The 14,012-nt window shown below is 48.3% G+C and overlaps 2 long non-coding RNA genes across 9 annotated transcripts in view; one reads left to right on the forward strand and one right to left on the reverse strand.

Moving 5' to 3' along the window:
* Positions 1-2,134: 2,134 nt before the first annotated feature.
* The window catches only part of LOC114487082 (uncharacterized), a 38,196-nt gene continuing 26,318 nt past the window's right edge, over positions 2,135-14,012 (reverse strand). For 3 of the 8 annotated variants that reach the window (XR_008618468.1, XR_008618467.1, XR_008618466.1), the window contains 2 exons: positions 12,116-13,512; positions 7,713-7,781 (listed from right to left, as the gene is read on the reverse strand). This is a non-coding gene — a long non-coding RNA (uncharacterized lncRNA). Of the gene's footprint in view, positions 2,204-6,652; positions 7,782-10,437; positions 12,023-12,115; positions 13,513-14,012 lie in introns of those variants that run through there. The other 5 variants (XR_008618471.1, XR_008618469.1, XR_003681700.2 and 2 more) reach the window with 5 other exon arrangements.
* LOC114487083 (uncharacterized) overlaps positions 6,935-14,012 on the forward strand; it is a 14,295-nt gene continuing 7,217 nt past the window's right edge. Inside the window, exons 1-3 of the long non-coding RNA XR_003681704.2 lie at positions 6,935-7,024; positions 7,158-7,339; positions 13,302-13,465. This is a non-coding gene — a long non-coding RNA (uncharacterized lncRNA). The remainder of the gene's footprint in view (positions 7,025-7,157; positions 7,340-13,301; positions 13,466-14,012) is intronic.

Below are 14,012 nucleotides of genomic sequence, written 5' to 3' on the forward strand. Positions count from 1 at the left end.
AATTTTTCATTTAAGTTTTAAAGTTATTAGAGGGGATTTTGAAAGCATCATAGTTACCTAGGAAAAATGTGATTTTAGCTTGACTGCTTATTAATCAAAATGATAATATGATATTTCGAAATACACTGGGAAGATAACCCAACTGTTAGGGATCTTAGTTCTTTCAGATGTGAGGAACTTTGAAATTTTAAAAATAATCCAGATAAAAGTCAGCACAAAGCACAAAAAGTTATTGCTCACATATGGCATCTCGCTTGCCTAGGAAAATTACGATAAAGGTAAAGAAAGATCTTTTGCTACTGCTTATTATGAGCAGATAAAATATTCTAAGGCCTATAGTCATTTTAACAGAAAGGAAACCAAATTCTAGTTTTACGTGGGCGTATTACCAGGAAGGGAGTCGCAGAACTTTTAACAAAATTTTCTTATGGAGAAACCCATGAGAACTGAGTAGAGTTTGGCAAATTCAGACACACTCTTCCACTTTTTTAGATTTGTTATTTCCAGGTGTTATAATCCAGGGCAAATCAATCACCTCCACCCAAACCTTCCACAGGTGCTGCAGCCACTAGCATTCTACCCTTTACTAAACCCCTCCACATCCTGGAGCCACCTAACACTTTAGTTCAAAGCTATCCTCTTTCTCTCTTGAAAAGCAAAAACACGTTTTACTACTTGGCACACACAGTTGTGTTTATTTGCCATTATTATTCCTCATACAGTCTCAGATAAACATATTATATTGATTATAGATTCATATAAACTATAACTTGAACCAGAGAGAAAACTTAGAGGTAAGTAACTGAAAATTCTCTATCCTACACAAGTATTTGAGCAGATTCTCAAATCTCATAAACACACGTACTAGGATCCCCTACAGCTACCTACATCCTTACACATTTTTATAAATGGCAGAAAATGAACATGTTTGATAAATAAAACCCAAAGGAACAGCTTACATATATTGTTATATATAACAATAACAAGCAAAGATATGAATACACATATGCGTATGTGCACACACAGACACATGCACACAAATACATACAGAACTGATCATATAATTTGCAGAACTCAGTCCAAAATGAAAATACAGGCTCCTTGTTAAAAAAACTTCTATATCTATCTATATAGAAATTATGTAGATATATATACATACATATCTGATAAAATAAAAATTTTTAATGGTGACAGACATTCCAGGCATGACCTTGGATGCACAATTACTTTGCCTAATTTATCCTGGTTAAAAGGAGGCTGTATATTCTAAATTATAGTTGGACCAGTGTTTCAACAGTCTATCTTATTTAAAGAATTGTTCAGGCATCCAAAAACTGTCCATTAATTACCTTGATTTAATATTAATTCAAGGTTTTAGGTTAACTAAGGATTTTGAGAATTATATTTAAGCTGATACACTATAGAATATAGTAAAAGTTGATATAAAAATTGTCAAAACTAGAATTCAAATTAGTTGAACATGTAATTTTATACTTTTCTTAATTTAAACATTACATAGAAGTAATGTTAGTTTACCTGACCAGGAAACGAGTAAACAAAACAAAACAAAACACCTCAGGAAGTTTACATTATAAGTCGTCTCTTCATGAGAAAACAAATCCAAATCTTTAAGTAAAATGTATCCTTGTATATTATAGTCCACGCTTATAAAATCGAGGAAAAGTCATGCAGCTGGTTTTTAAACCAAAATTATTAAACCAGTTTGATTTATTTAACAATTCACCTTGCTTATGTGAACTGAGATTCTTAATTAAAAGATTTCTGAGCTAGAAGTTTCTGTAAGAGGGCCTTTTCTTTTTCCTTAAAAGACCAGCACATCTAAAGTACTAGAAGTTCAGTTTCTTTATTTTCTAGAAATTCAGGGAACATTAGATATAGGTAAGTGTTTACAATTCTCTATAAACCAACCTGAATAGAACTTCTTTTAGAAAATACATCATCAAATTTATATCCCCACATTTATTAATATTCTCCAGAATATATTTCACACGGACACAACGAGAAACAGAGGTTGTTCTCAATGACAGATGTCCAGACCCACCAAGAACTTGCAGTTGTACTTCTATACGCTGAGCTGCAGGTCAAAGATAATCACAGAAATAGCGAAACTCACCCATCCCGTTCTCAAAGAGCCGTTCTCCTTTCCAGTGGGCGTGAAATATTTTCTCAATCGATCTGATTCCTAAGAGATAAACAAACGACAAAAAAATTAACAAACTAGATTCTCCCATCATCCGCCCAACCCAACAGACCATAATGGGTCACCAAGAGATCAGCCCATAAAGCCAGATTTCCAATCCCTGCTTTCACCAAGGGGGCTTAACTTAGCAGATGTGCACAGACCAAATTCACAAATACACAGGGTGCTCTCTCCCCGTGCAGTGGAGACCAGCCTAGTGGTCAGACACCCACCAGTCTTGAAGACAGTGTGGCCCAGACCCAGAGTTTCCTGATGCATGAGGAGAATGTCAAGGCCAACTAGTGACCCAAGATTAAAAACTGGTTACACTGGAACCAGCAGTGGAAAGAGACTGTTACACAGACCAGAGACGAAAGCAGAAACATAGAATCAGAATTTGAAACAGTGAAACCAAAAATCCAAGAAACCCCAGAAAACCAGAGAGTCACCAGAGATGGCGTTCTCTTGCTCCTGGACACTGCCTTTGGGACCCAGGAAAGCGCATGCCTGGGACCAAGCAGAACATGGGACTCTTCTGGGGGCGACACGGTTTAATGGGCTTCAACAAGGAAGCCCATTGGGGCCTTTCTATGAAACCATCTCTGAAAGTGTCAAATTTCCCAAATGTTAAAAACACAAATGCCTAAAAACAGAATAAACCTGTGTCAAAGATTTATTTAACTCGTTAATGAGGAAACAAACAGACGAGCTGATTTAAAGAGCGTTTGAAGCACAGTATTTACAGCCACGGAAGAAAGCGTGTGGAATTAGACACCAGGTTAGAGTTTTCTAAATTGGTTTATGTCCATATAGCCATACCGTTTGGGGTTGTCTCTTCTATCCGACAGAAATAATTGGCATGACTATCTGGCCTAAATCTCCAAGTAACTTCAGTGAATTTAGGTCCTGATCTGTAGCAAATGGTTAGCCCCGCAAAGGCATGGGTTTTGAATCACCCTTGGGAGGGCCTTTGGATCAGGCTCCAGCATGACACTGAAAGGACACGCATCTCTACTTTGCCTTATTTTCACCTTGTGGATCACTTTTCATTTCCAGGCAGGCAGGTGGTACAATTAGAAGGGGATCTGGGGCAGTGAGCCTGGTATGGGACGCAAGGCGGCTGAGAAGGTACAGACATGGTAGGGGTGCCCTCGTAAGGGAGTTCCCGCTGGAAGGGGGTCTGCCCTGTCAGCTCCTAGGCTGAGGCAGAGACCTTCATCTTTCCGTCTCCCACAGTGGAAAGCGCTTGGTCCAGGCACCATCTCGAGGAAGAGCAGGAAGGGGCCTCCTTGTCCAAACTCAGCAGGAGAGCCAAGGGCGGGGGGCTGGAAGCTGAGGGACGACAGCTGGATTACGTCTGCAAGCCTCTCCGGCACCACCTTCTCCGGAGAGAAACATTCCCACGTGCCAGGAAGTCCAGGCCTGAGGGCTCCTTGGTGGCCCTGGACACCACCCAGAAGAACCCCTCTCCTTGACAGACAGGGAGAGGTTTATCATCCCACCGCAGGCAAAGCGGGAACACGCTTGTCTCGTAGGCACAGGAAGGGAATTGCCCCTCGCCTCCGAGCCCAGTCTGGGAATTTCACTCTCACCTGGGGATCTGGGTTTTTTCCTTCAATTCAGTTCTTCACTTCAGCATCCATTCAGCCATGGGCTGGCTCTGTGCCAGCACTCCGCCAGGCCCCGGGCGAGGCAAGGGTGCAAGAAACTTGTCCCCTGGGGAGCATGATGTGTCCTTGGAGGGCACAGGACGCACGCCTTCTTGGCTTTATCCTCTGTAACGGAGATTCTAGGAGCTGCCTTAGCTGCTGGGGGGAACCGAAGCCTGTTCAGGCCACCAAGGGCCATCGTCGCCATGTTCCGTGACTCCATGACCAGAGGGTAAGTTTGCAGTGAGTAACCTAACTGCCCTTTGCTGACAACCATGGCAGGGGACAGAGATCACCTACTGTGAAGTTAGAAGCGCTTAAGCTTCAGAGTCTCTGCCACGTACAAGTCCCTTCCAAGGCCCCACCCCTGATTTTGCACTGACGATGTGGTACTAGTTTCCTTATTTCTGAACTGAATAGGCATTGGTCCCACAAATCCTGGACCTACCCTTAGTGGCTGAGAGGCACATGCCTCTCCATTTATGTCCCATTCCTTGAAAACTTGCTGGACCAGAAGCTGGTCCTGAACTTGATGTAACGCGATAGGCGTGTTATGTCCAGCTCTCAGCCTTGGTGCGTTTGCAGAGAAGACCGTTTCCTGGGCGGATACTGCAGTTCCTGGATCTGAATCCCTGGGACGCCCTAGGACCGCCACGTGCTCTGTAGGACATCTGAAAACCCTGCTGCTGGTGGCCTTGAGGATGCCCAGTGCCCACCTGGCCAGCGAGCCAAGCCAGGGGACAGGCCACTCCTTTCCCACCCAACCTCATTTTCAGGAAAACTCTAGTGAACATTACGCGTCCTCCAGCCTTCCCGGCTTGTCACTATCCCGCATATTTCCCCCTCAGACTTTTCTTCTTGATGTCAGGGCAGCTCATCATGGGGCCTCCACGTCGAGGCAAGTAATAGACAGAGACATAAGTAATGAGCTGTCTTCCCAGTGCCAGGGCTTCCCAGCCAAGGAGCAGGAAGGAGGGTCGCACCAGCCTGGGGCTCCTGTCCTTCGGCCAGGACATTCCCACCAGCGTCAGCTTCCTGGGGTTCAGCCCCGCTTAGTGACCTGAAATTTCAAGGCGAAATGCTTCCTCGTCTCAGGAATGTCAGAACTCTCTAGATTCCCTGTAAATTTCTCTAGAACCTCATTCCCCTCTTTACTGCTTCTTAGATGAAACACAGTCCCCCATCCGTGTGAAGCGCGCTGGACAAGAAAATCCGACTGAAGCCTTCGTGGCTGTAATTCATTTGCGCCCCGTCCCATCCCCTTGGGAATAAAAAGGGGCATCTGTTATTGCTCGACGGAACAGCCTCACCAAGAGCAGGGCATGTGCTCTGTGGGTGGAAGAACGGGCCAGGGCGGAGTGGCCGCCCTATAAAATAGGAGGGAGCCCCAGGAATAAGGCAGCCTTTGAAAAAGGACCCCCGGGGCTGGGCCATTCGGTGGGAAACAGATGTGCCCGCCGCCCGAGGAGGGGATCTGCGTCTCTCCCCGGCCCCTGCACAGTCCAGCTGCACGGTCCCAGGCTGGCCACGGCTGTGGCCAGCCCATCAGGAGCCAGAGCCTCGGGCTTGCTGGGAATAGAGCTGCTTTTTCAGCTTTCAGATACGGTGGGCGATCAGGACCCACCCCCCCCATGCTTGCAACGCTAAGTGTTCCCAATTAAAACATCAAGTCTAAACGGGGAGCACAAAAGGGGCCTTGGATCCAGTCCCCGAGGGAACCGTTAGGAGAGACTCTTTAAAAGGTGTCATCCTCTGCCTGGGGAAAAGGAAGTGATTGTTTTCACTTCTTACCATTAGAGTCCTCGCTCAACAGAAGAGTGAAAAGGTTTCACGCAGGACTTCTCCCCTCACCCATCTGCCTCCCAGCCCCTCCTTAGCTGGACGGATGGTTACACAGGGCCCTCGCCCACCCTCAGGCCGCTGAGAGGTGCTGGCTTCCTCCCAAGCCTGACCTCTCACACCATGAGCCCCGGGGTCACCACACGGGCCGGCCAATGCTCAGCCCTCCTGGCAGCTGGGTCCACATCGGAAAGGCTTCATTCGGGTTTGTGTTGTCTTTACGACAGATTGTTTTGAGAAGAATGTTGACGTTCTCCTGATTTTGAGATGGAGCCACGGTCGTGATCCTGTCCCAAATCCCTTAGACAATCTTTGTGCTGACTCAGTTCAAGCCTGACCTGGTGTGTAGGTCTGGTTGATGGAGGCCAGCTAGCTGGTTTAATGCTCACAGCCGACCTCCAGCAGAGGAGGAGGCGCTCTGAGCCCGGAGAGGGGCCAACATCTAAGCCAAGTCTCTCCCAGTCTAGAGGCAAAGCTCTAACCACTGCCCAATACTGCCGCCTGCTCAGCTATCCCCATCTCCCAGCCCGGCAGGGGGAACAGCGTTACTGGGAGACAACCGTAAAGCGTTAGTGCTGGCAGTGACCTCTGGGCTCCCAGACCAACGCCATCCTCTTTATACAACTGGAAAGAGTGAGCGCCAAATGGGCTTGTTCAAGGTCAGCCAACTTATTGACGGAAGACAGAAGACAATGTGGAAGTCAGACAATTTTGTCCTTTTTGTGATGCCTCTGGGCAAAGATTTTATGAGGAAGATGCTGGAAACCAGGACTAAAACTTGGGACTGAGATTTGTACGTGGATCGAATTTCTCCCTGCTTCTCCCTTCGCCACATGGTGGGAATAGTGAGAGCTGTGTCTGAGCTTCCCCTAAAAACACGGGGTTCCCGCACAGAAGGCGACTAAGGTGGTATGCTTCTGCCAGTTAGGCTGGTGGCCCTGTAACCCTCCTTTACCTGTCTCACCTGTGACAGCTCAGGTGAAGCAGGCCCGTCTTAACTTGAAGCTCAGATGGTCATTCATGATATCTGGCCTCATCACTGATATCTGGGTTACCCCAGAGCATGGGGTAAGTGTGGCCAGGAATCAAAGCCATGTGGTGTGACCAGGAGAAGCCTGGACCTTCCCCTGTCCCCCTTCTGCTGTCCTCTGATGGGGCCCTCGGGCCCGTCTTCTGCAAAGCTGACCCCTCACAGCGGGGCTGCCTGGAGGGAAAGATGCTCTTTCTCTGCTCAGAGGAGAAATTCATTGCGTCTACAAGCAGGTTGGGTCACCTTCCTAACCTTGGATACAGCTTCTGGGGAAGAATCCAGCCTCTCCTCCTGGACCCTCTGCTGGTAAAACATCCACGGTCCCCTTCCATCTCCTGCAACTCTCTCTGAACTGCTCTGGCATTCAGCCTGAGCTAGCCAGAAACTTTATCTTGTTTATTTTATTTATTTTGTTGTTGTTATTTTATTTTCTCTTCAGCAGCTCCCGTCACACCCCTCCTAATCTGGAGCTCCTTGAAGACCAGAACCCCGCACATCTTCTGCCTGTCACGTCTCATCCCTGGTACAGGCCAGAGAAGTCCTTGGGGGCCATCCAGCAGTGACAACAAAGCCATCTGTGCCATGGTTCCTGTGTCTTGAAAGAGGAAGCCGGCTACACAGGTTTATAATAAGTCTGTCTGTCACTAGAACGTTGGCACTTTTGGGGCAAAGAATGCTTTTTATAGATGCAGCTGTACTGCTTGGGGGCTGACAAATGAGGATCTGGCCAAGTGCGGAACAGGAGATGCTTCTTCTCTGCCTCAGCTGCGTGTCTTGAAGTTGTTCTTGTCACTCCTGCCTGTGGGGAGGGGAAGGGCCTCTACTGCCGGGTCAGAAGCTTCTCCCAATGGCTTCTGACTAGAATGTGCAGGCCAAGCGGGCCTGGAGCAGCAGGTCTGTCGGGCAGGGCTCTGGTTCCTTTGATGAACAGTGTGGTGAATCTCAAATCTGCTGGCATTTCTCGAGAAGACATTTCATGAAAAGCCCCAGTTGGGAAGGAATGCTGGCTGGAATCAAGCCACTTCTAAAAACACAGGCAGCTGCACAAAATCCCTGAGCGTTCCTGAGACGGAGACCCAAGAGGATGTCAGGCTAGGGCGGGAGGTGCTGCCTGAAGGGGGGTGGGCGGGGCGTGAGGTGGCCTCGGGCAGAGAAGGAGGGAAGGGGTGGGCGGGGCGTGAGGTGGCCTCGGGCAGAGGAGGGAAGGGGGTGGGCGGGGCGTGAGGTGACCTCGGGCAGAGAAGGAATCGGGGCTGCTCCCCGTTCAGTGCACGCAGTCACTGAGGCTTGTTGGTCTGCAGTGAGCTCAGCACAATGTTAGGTGACACTTGGAACCACTGATCTACTGACGGCTGCAGAATGAGCATATTTAAGAGGCAGGGATCCTTCGAGAATTCATCCGGGGAGAGACAGTCATGACCAAGCGCGGTCAAGAAGGCTGAGGGAATTTGTGTGAAGTCTACAAGGATAGAAAACTAAGTACAGGTGTGTGTGTGTGTGTGTGTGTGTGTGTGTTTCGGGGGGGTGCATCCCAGGACCAGGGCACGGCACGAAATGCACAAGAGAAGATAAACACCCTGTGTTTGGGGGTATCTCTGCTGTAAGAAGGTTTCACCAGCTGCGGACAGAGGTGTGACTAGTAGCAGAGAGGACTCAAAGAACAGAATGTTCTCCATTGTGGAGCCTTGAATGCCAAGCAAGGGAGTTTGCTTTTTCTCCAACAAGCAAGGGAGAACCACGGGGGGCTTTGGCACATGGATGGAACAACAAGATGGGAGTTCTGTCGAGGTGACCTGGATGGGGGGGCCAGAGTCTGAGGGCAGAGGGTTAGGGGGCGGCTGCCATGCTTCACGCAGGATGCTGGGACCACACCGCACTGCTGGCCAAGAGAACGCCCAGCAGGGTACAGACAGCGGGCGTTTGGGAGGGAGAATCAGCTCACAGTGGCCCTTCCTGCCTGGACAATGTGTTCGTTCCCCTGCCCAGCCAGCTACACCACCGCCACTGAATGAATTGTAAGAAGAAGAGTTTTGACAAAGCGTCGCTTTGGTCCTGCTACTCTTCCATCCAAATCTCATCAGCTTCCCCAGTGCTGAACATAGAAAGCTCAAACTTCTCAGCTCGCCTTCAAGGCCCACACCGGTGATTTTCTCACTTTTTTATATAAAGCAGCAAGACTCTTCCTTCAAAGGTGATCTTAGAAAACCAAGAGGTAAAACAAAAGCAGAGCAGCTTGGCTCAAGTCTGCACAAGTCTAGCACATTCTCCCACTCTAGTCAGCCCACACCTGTATATTATAGCACCTAATCCTTCAGCCACCCTACCCTGTCCCTGTCCCCACCCACAGAGTCTCTGAGACCCTCGAAGAAAACCCCAGGGCCTTGAGGGGCACGGCTGGAGCCCACTCCCCTACTGAGTCCGTTTGGTTCTGCCTTTTCATGCCCGTCAGAGTTCTCGATCTTCTGCCCTGAACGTACCTTGGACCTCGGCAAGCTGCTGCAGTTGCTTGTCCACAGCCTAACATGATGTCCTTCCTCACAGCATTTCACTTGCTTCCAAACCTCACCAGGCCCAGCTTATGCCTCTCCGCTGCCACCTTCATCACCACCATCATCACCATCATCAACATCATCACCACCTTCATCACCATCACCATCGTCACCATCACTGTTGTCATCATCACCGTCATCACCACCACCATCATCACCATCATCACCACCATCATCCTCATCATCACCATCATCATCACCACCTTCATCATCACCATCATCACCATCATCAACAACATCACCACCTTCATCACCATCACCATCGTCACCATCACTGTTGTCATCATCACCGTCATCACCACCATCATCATCACCATCATCACCACCATCATCCTCATCATCGCCATCATCAACATCATCAACACCACCATCATCACCACCTTCATCACCACCATCATCGCCATCATCAACATCATCACCTTCAACATCATCATCACCATCATCACCACCATCATCATCACCGTCATCACCACCATCATCATCACCATCATCACCACCATCATCCTCATCATCGCCATCATCAACATCATCACCACCTTCATCACCATCACCATCGTCACCATCACTGTTGTCATCATCACCGTCATCACCACCATCTTCATCATCGCCATCATCACCATCATCACCACCTTCATCATCACCATCATCCTCATCATCACCATCATCATCGCCATCATCAACATCACCCCTTCATCACCAACATTGTCATCACCATCATCCAAAAAGCTTATTGAACACTTACTATATCCACTTAATAAACATTCTCTCACTTAATCCTCACATCAACACACACAGGTAGGTATTATTATTTCCCTCCCGTTATGAGCAGAACTAAAGTATACCAGACATAGAAAACAAACTTATGGTTACCAAAGGGGAAAGGGGGGAGGAAGGATAAATTAGGGACTTGAGATTAACAGACACGCACTACGGTGTAGAAAACAGATAAACAGCAAGGACCTACTGTACAGCCCAGGGAACTCTATTAGCACAAGGAACTAATAAGCTATAATGGAAGAGAATCTGGAAAATAATATATATATATATAATGTATAATATATTATATATATATAAAACTGAATCACTTTGCTATACACTTGAAACATTGTAAATCAACTATATTTCAATTAAAAAAATGGGAACATTTCCCTCCAAAACCCCACTAAAGTATAGAGAGGTTAAGTAACATGCTCAAGATCACCAGCTAGGAAGCAGCTGAGGCAAAGATTTAAACCTGGCAGTCCAGCCCAAGAGCACCCACTCTCAACAGGTGCCCTACACAGCCCCCCAAAGCTACATATATTCAGATTGGTTGATGGGTTAATTTGTTTGATGACTGAGGGAATGAAAGAGAAAATTCATTCAATCATTCAGCAAATATGTACTGAGTTCCTACTAGGTACCAAGCACTGTGCCAGGCTCCAGGGAGGCGGTGGAAACGGTGGGAACAACCTCTGCTCTGCTTGGAGCTTAAAGTCTGGAGAAAGGAGTCTACAAGGACCACTGATTCAGAGATGAAATGATAGTGCTGCTGGGAGAGAATTCACGAAGAGTGAACTTAGAGGGAAGATGATTTGGGCAGGTGGTCTGCTGAGTTTCAGGTGCCAGAGTAAAGCAAATTAACAAATGAAATTGTTCAGAAGCTGATGGAGATGCTGGCTGGGAGCTCAGAGACGCGGCGTGGGAGATGTGGACCTGGGAATGACATACATAATGTTGACAGCTGAAGATAGGAGCGTAAGCCAATATTAACACAGAGAAAATGACGTCTAGAGATGGGTGCCAAGCCTTGGAGGATGCTCCAGGGGGGATGGAAGCTTCCCCAGAGAAGGAATGATCACATGGTATCAGAGAGGCCGAGGACTGAGGAGCCTTGAAGGAGAAGGGGTAACAGGGCTGACGGGCTCAGGTAGAGCAACAGAAGAGATCTCGAGTTCTTTCCATTTGACCTAAAGGAAGTTTTTGCTGATTTCTACGAGCACAGTTTCAATAGAGGGGTGAGGGTAAATGACGGCTTATAAGGGACTCGAGGGGAAAATAGGGGATGAGGAAAAGGTAATAGCCATTTGCTAAATATACCCACATTGAAGAGTTGGTGTGGAAGTCAGGTAGTACGGTCAGTTAAAGGAATAAAATGCTGAACAAAATCAGGTTTATTCATCACGTGATCTGACCCAAATATGAATATGTTTAAAGATGACTATCATTGGATTTAAAATAGAAGTGTTTAAGGCAGGCCAACTAAAATGGGACCCCCACAGTTGACCGACCCAAATGAATGGCGGTCTCTGCTCTCTAGTTCCTGTTTGGGGCCATGACTTAGTTTAGTTCAGCAGATTCTTTCTTCCTTTTATAACTAAAATTTTAAAAATAAAAGAAACAATCTAGTTAATCCCCCCAAATGTATTTCTCCTTTGGGAAACGTTTACATTCTTATAACCCCAAACTCTAAGCCAATAAAAGCAGAGGCAGAAAACATTATTCATTGTTATCAGCAAAAAAAAAAGCAGAAGAAAATGAAAGGCTCAAAGAATTGTGGGGTTTTGGGGGGAGAAAAATGACTTTTTGGTCTTTGTATTTTTATCTTCTCTGCCATCATAATTTAGATAGACAGAGAACAGGCCTGGCAATGGGCCGCATCCGTAAGGCCAAATAGCTTGTTTCCCAGAAGACTTGGAGAAAGACTTAGGGCATCTTCATAAAAGCACCGCAGGCTCAGGCCGGGACCGTGGGAGACCACGGGAGTGATCTGTCCCTGTTGAAAGAAATTGTTAAATCCAACACCAGCATGTATTGATCTGGGAATCGTAAAGATGCAGTCTTCCTAGAATACTCATCATGTACTAACCTTTGCTCCAATTCAGGCTCAGACACCAAAGCAGTGAGCACAGCAGAAACAGCTGAACAGCCTCGGGTCACAGCCACTCTGCGGAGAGGCTGAGGCAACTCAGGTCATTTGGCTTGAACAAGAGGAAATGGAGAAAAGATATGGATCGCTTGAGTAACTATTAGCTCTTTCTGTTAAGAACCAGACACGAAGGAGTGGTTTACACTCCCCCGAGAAGGCTTCAGGTGGAGATTGGGGAAGAATTTCTGACCACTTGGTTTGTGAACATTGAGTGTGCCGCTAAAGGGCTGTGGAGAGGACCCGGGGTCAAATCCTGCATCCTCCTGTGTGACTCTGAGCAGGTTCCTTACCCTCTCTGTGCCCCAGTTTCCTCCAAAGTGGGGACTAAGTAGTACCTAACTGTTGAAAGGAATTCACGAGTTAATCCAGGTAAAGACCCATCATAAATGCTCCACAGATATCAGCTCTCAGGGTCTCCGCCATGGCCGTTGCCATCATCCTATTACCCGAGCGACTCTCATCTCAGTCCACAAGGTCAGGTGTGAAGGAAATGTAACATTATTTTTCTAAAACCGAATTCACCGTCTATTTTGAGCCCCCATTAGGAGGAAAATGCATCTCTGGCGATCCAGCCTCACCTCCTCTCCTTGTTGGAGGAGGGTTGACCTCCGCACAGCCAAGGTGCTGGGGACGGGGCTGGTCCACAACCCCAGAGATCCAGGTGTGGTCTCAGCGCACAGGTAGCTGCCACCTCCTCAGGCCCAGGTCTCTCCCAGCTTCTTCCACGGCCTGCGTGGGCATCCTGGGAGGCTCTCATAGGGCTCATTCCCCTTGGGGATGTCGTCCCTTCCCCAGAGCTGGGTCCAGGAGAGGTGAGACCCAGGACCCCTCTGCCAACTGACTCCCCGAGACCTGTCATTCCCCTTCCATAGGCCTGGGGAGAGCAGAGCGTAGGACCCACTTTGCTTGAGACCCAAACCTCCCTGTACACGCCTTACATCACCCCTGTGTCACTCTCTCGCTCTCCGCTGAGGATAGATGGGGTCTAAGACTAAGGACTCGTTCACAGCACTACCCACTGCTGCCTCTGCCTGAAGACATTAGTCTCTCACTTCAGCCCCGGTGGAAGGTTCCTGACGTGGGTTTCTCGATGCTTCTCTCACATAACTTCCTTCCGTCTGCACAGAATCACTGCAAGATGCTCCTCCGAAGACTGATGGCCACTCTCTGAGCCCTTCTCTGAGGGTCAGGACTCAGCCACCTGCCGTCACCATCCCGAGAGGGTCCCCGGGGCACCGAGCACAAACAGACTAGCTGACGCATCACCCTCCACCAGGGCACACGGCGCAGGTAAGGTAGGGCCGGAAATGTCAATGAATTTCATTCCATTTCTAGACCTAAATATAAGAAAATAAGACGAATCAGGAAGAACTCACCCCAACTGGTTCCAGGACAGCCACAGAGAGGACCCACCTTCCCAGCAGCTGGGACCCTGAGGTCTCCCCAGTCCTGAAACGGCCCCCAGGGTCCTCAGGAGGGCAACACAGCGTAACGTAGAGAATTAGGTCTCAATGATACCCATACAGGGAATCATATGTGAGCTTCCCAGGGCTCTTCACACACACCCCTGCCCCCCGCTGTGGACCCTGAGCATCTTGACAAAGGGGATCCCCGTGGAAATAATTCTACAGGGCCCAGAACTGTGTGATACGCGCGCACGCACGCGCACGCCCACGCACACGCGCGCACCACACACACACACGCACGCACGCACACGCACACACACTCACGCACACACCACACACACTCACGCGCACACGCACACACGCACGCACACACCGCACACACGCACACACACGCGCACACACACACACACACACACACACACACACACACA

The sequence above is a fragment of the Physeter macrocephalus genome, chromosome 11, assembly GCF_002837175.3.
Source record: "Physeter macrocephalus isolate SW-GA chromosome 11, ASM283717v5, whole genome shotgun sequence".
NCBI classification, from domain to species: Eukaryota; Metazoa; Chordata; class Mammalia; order Artiodactyla; family Physeteridae; genus Physeter; species Physeter macrocephalus.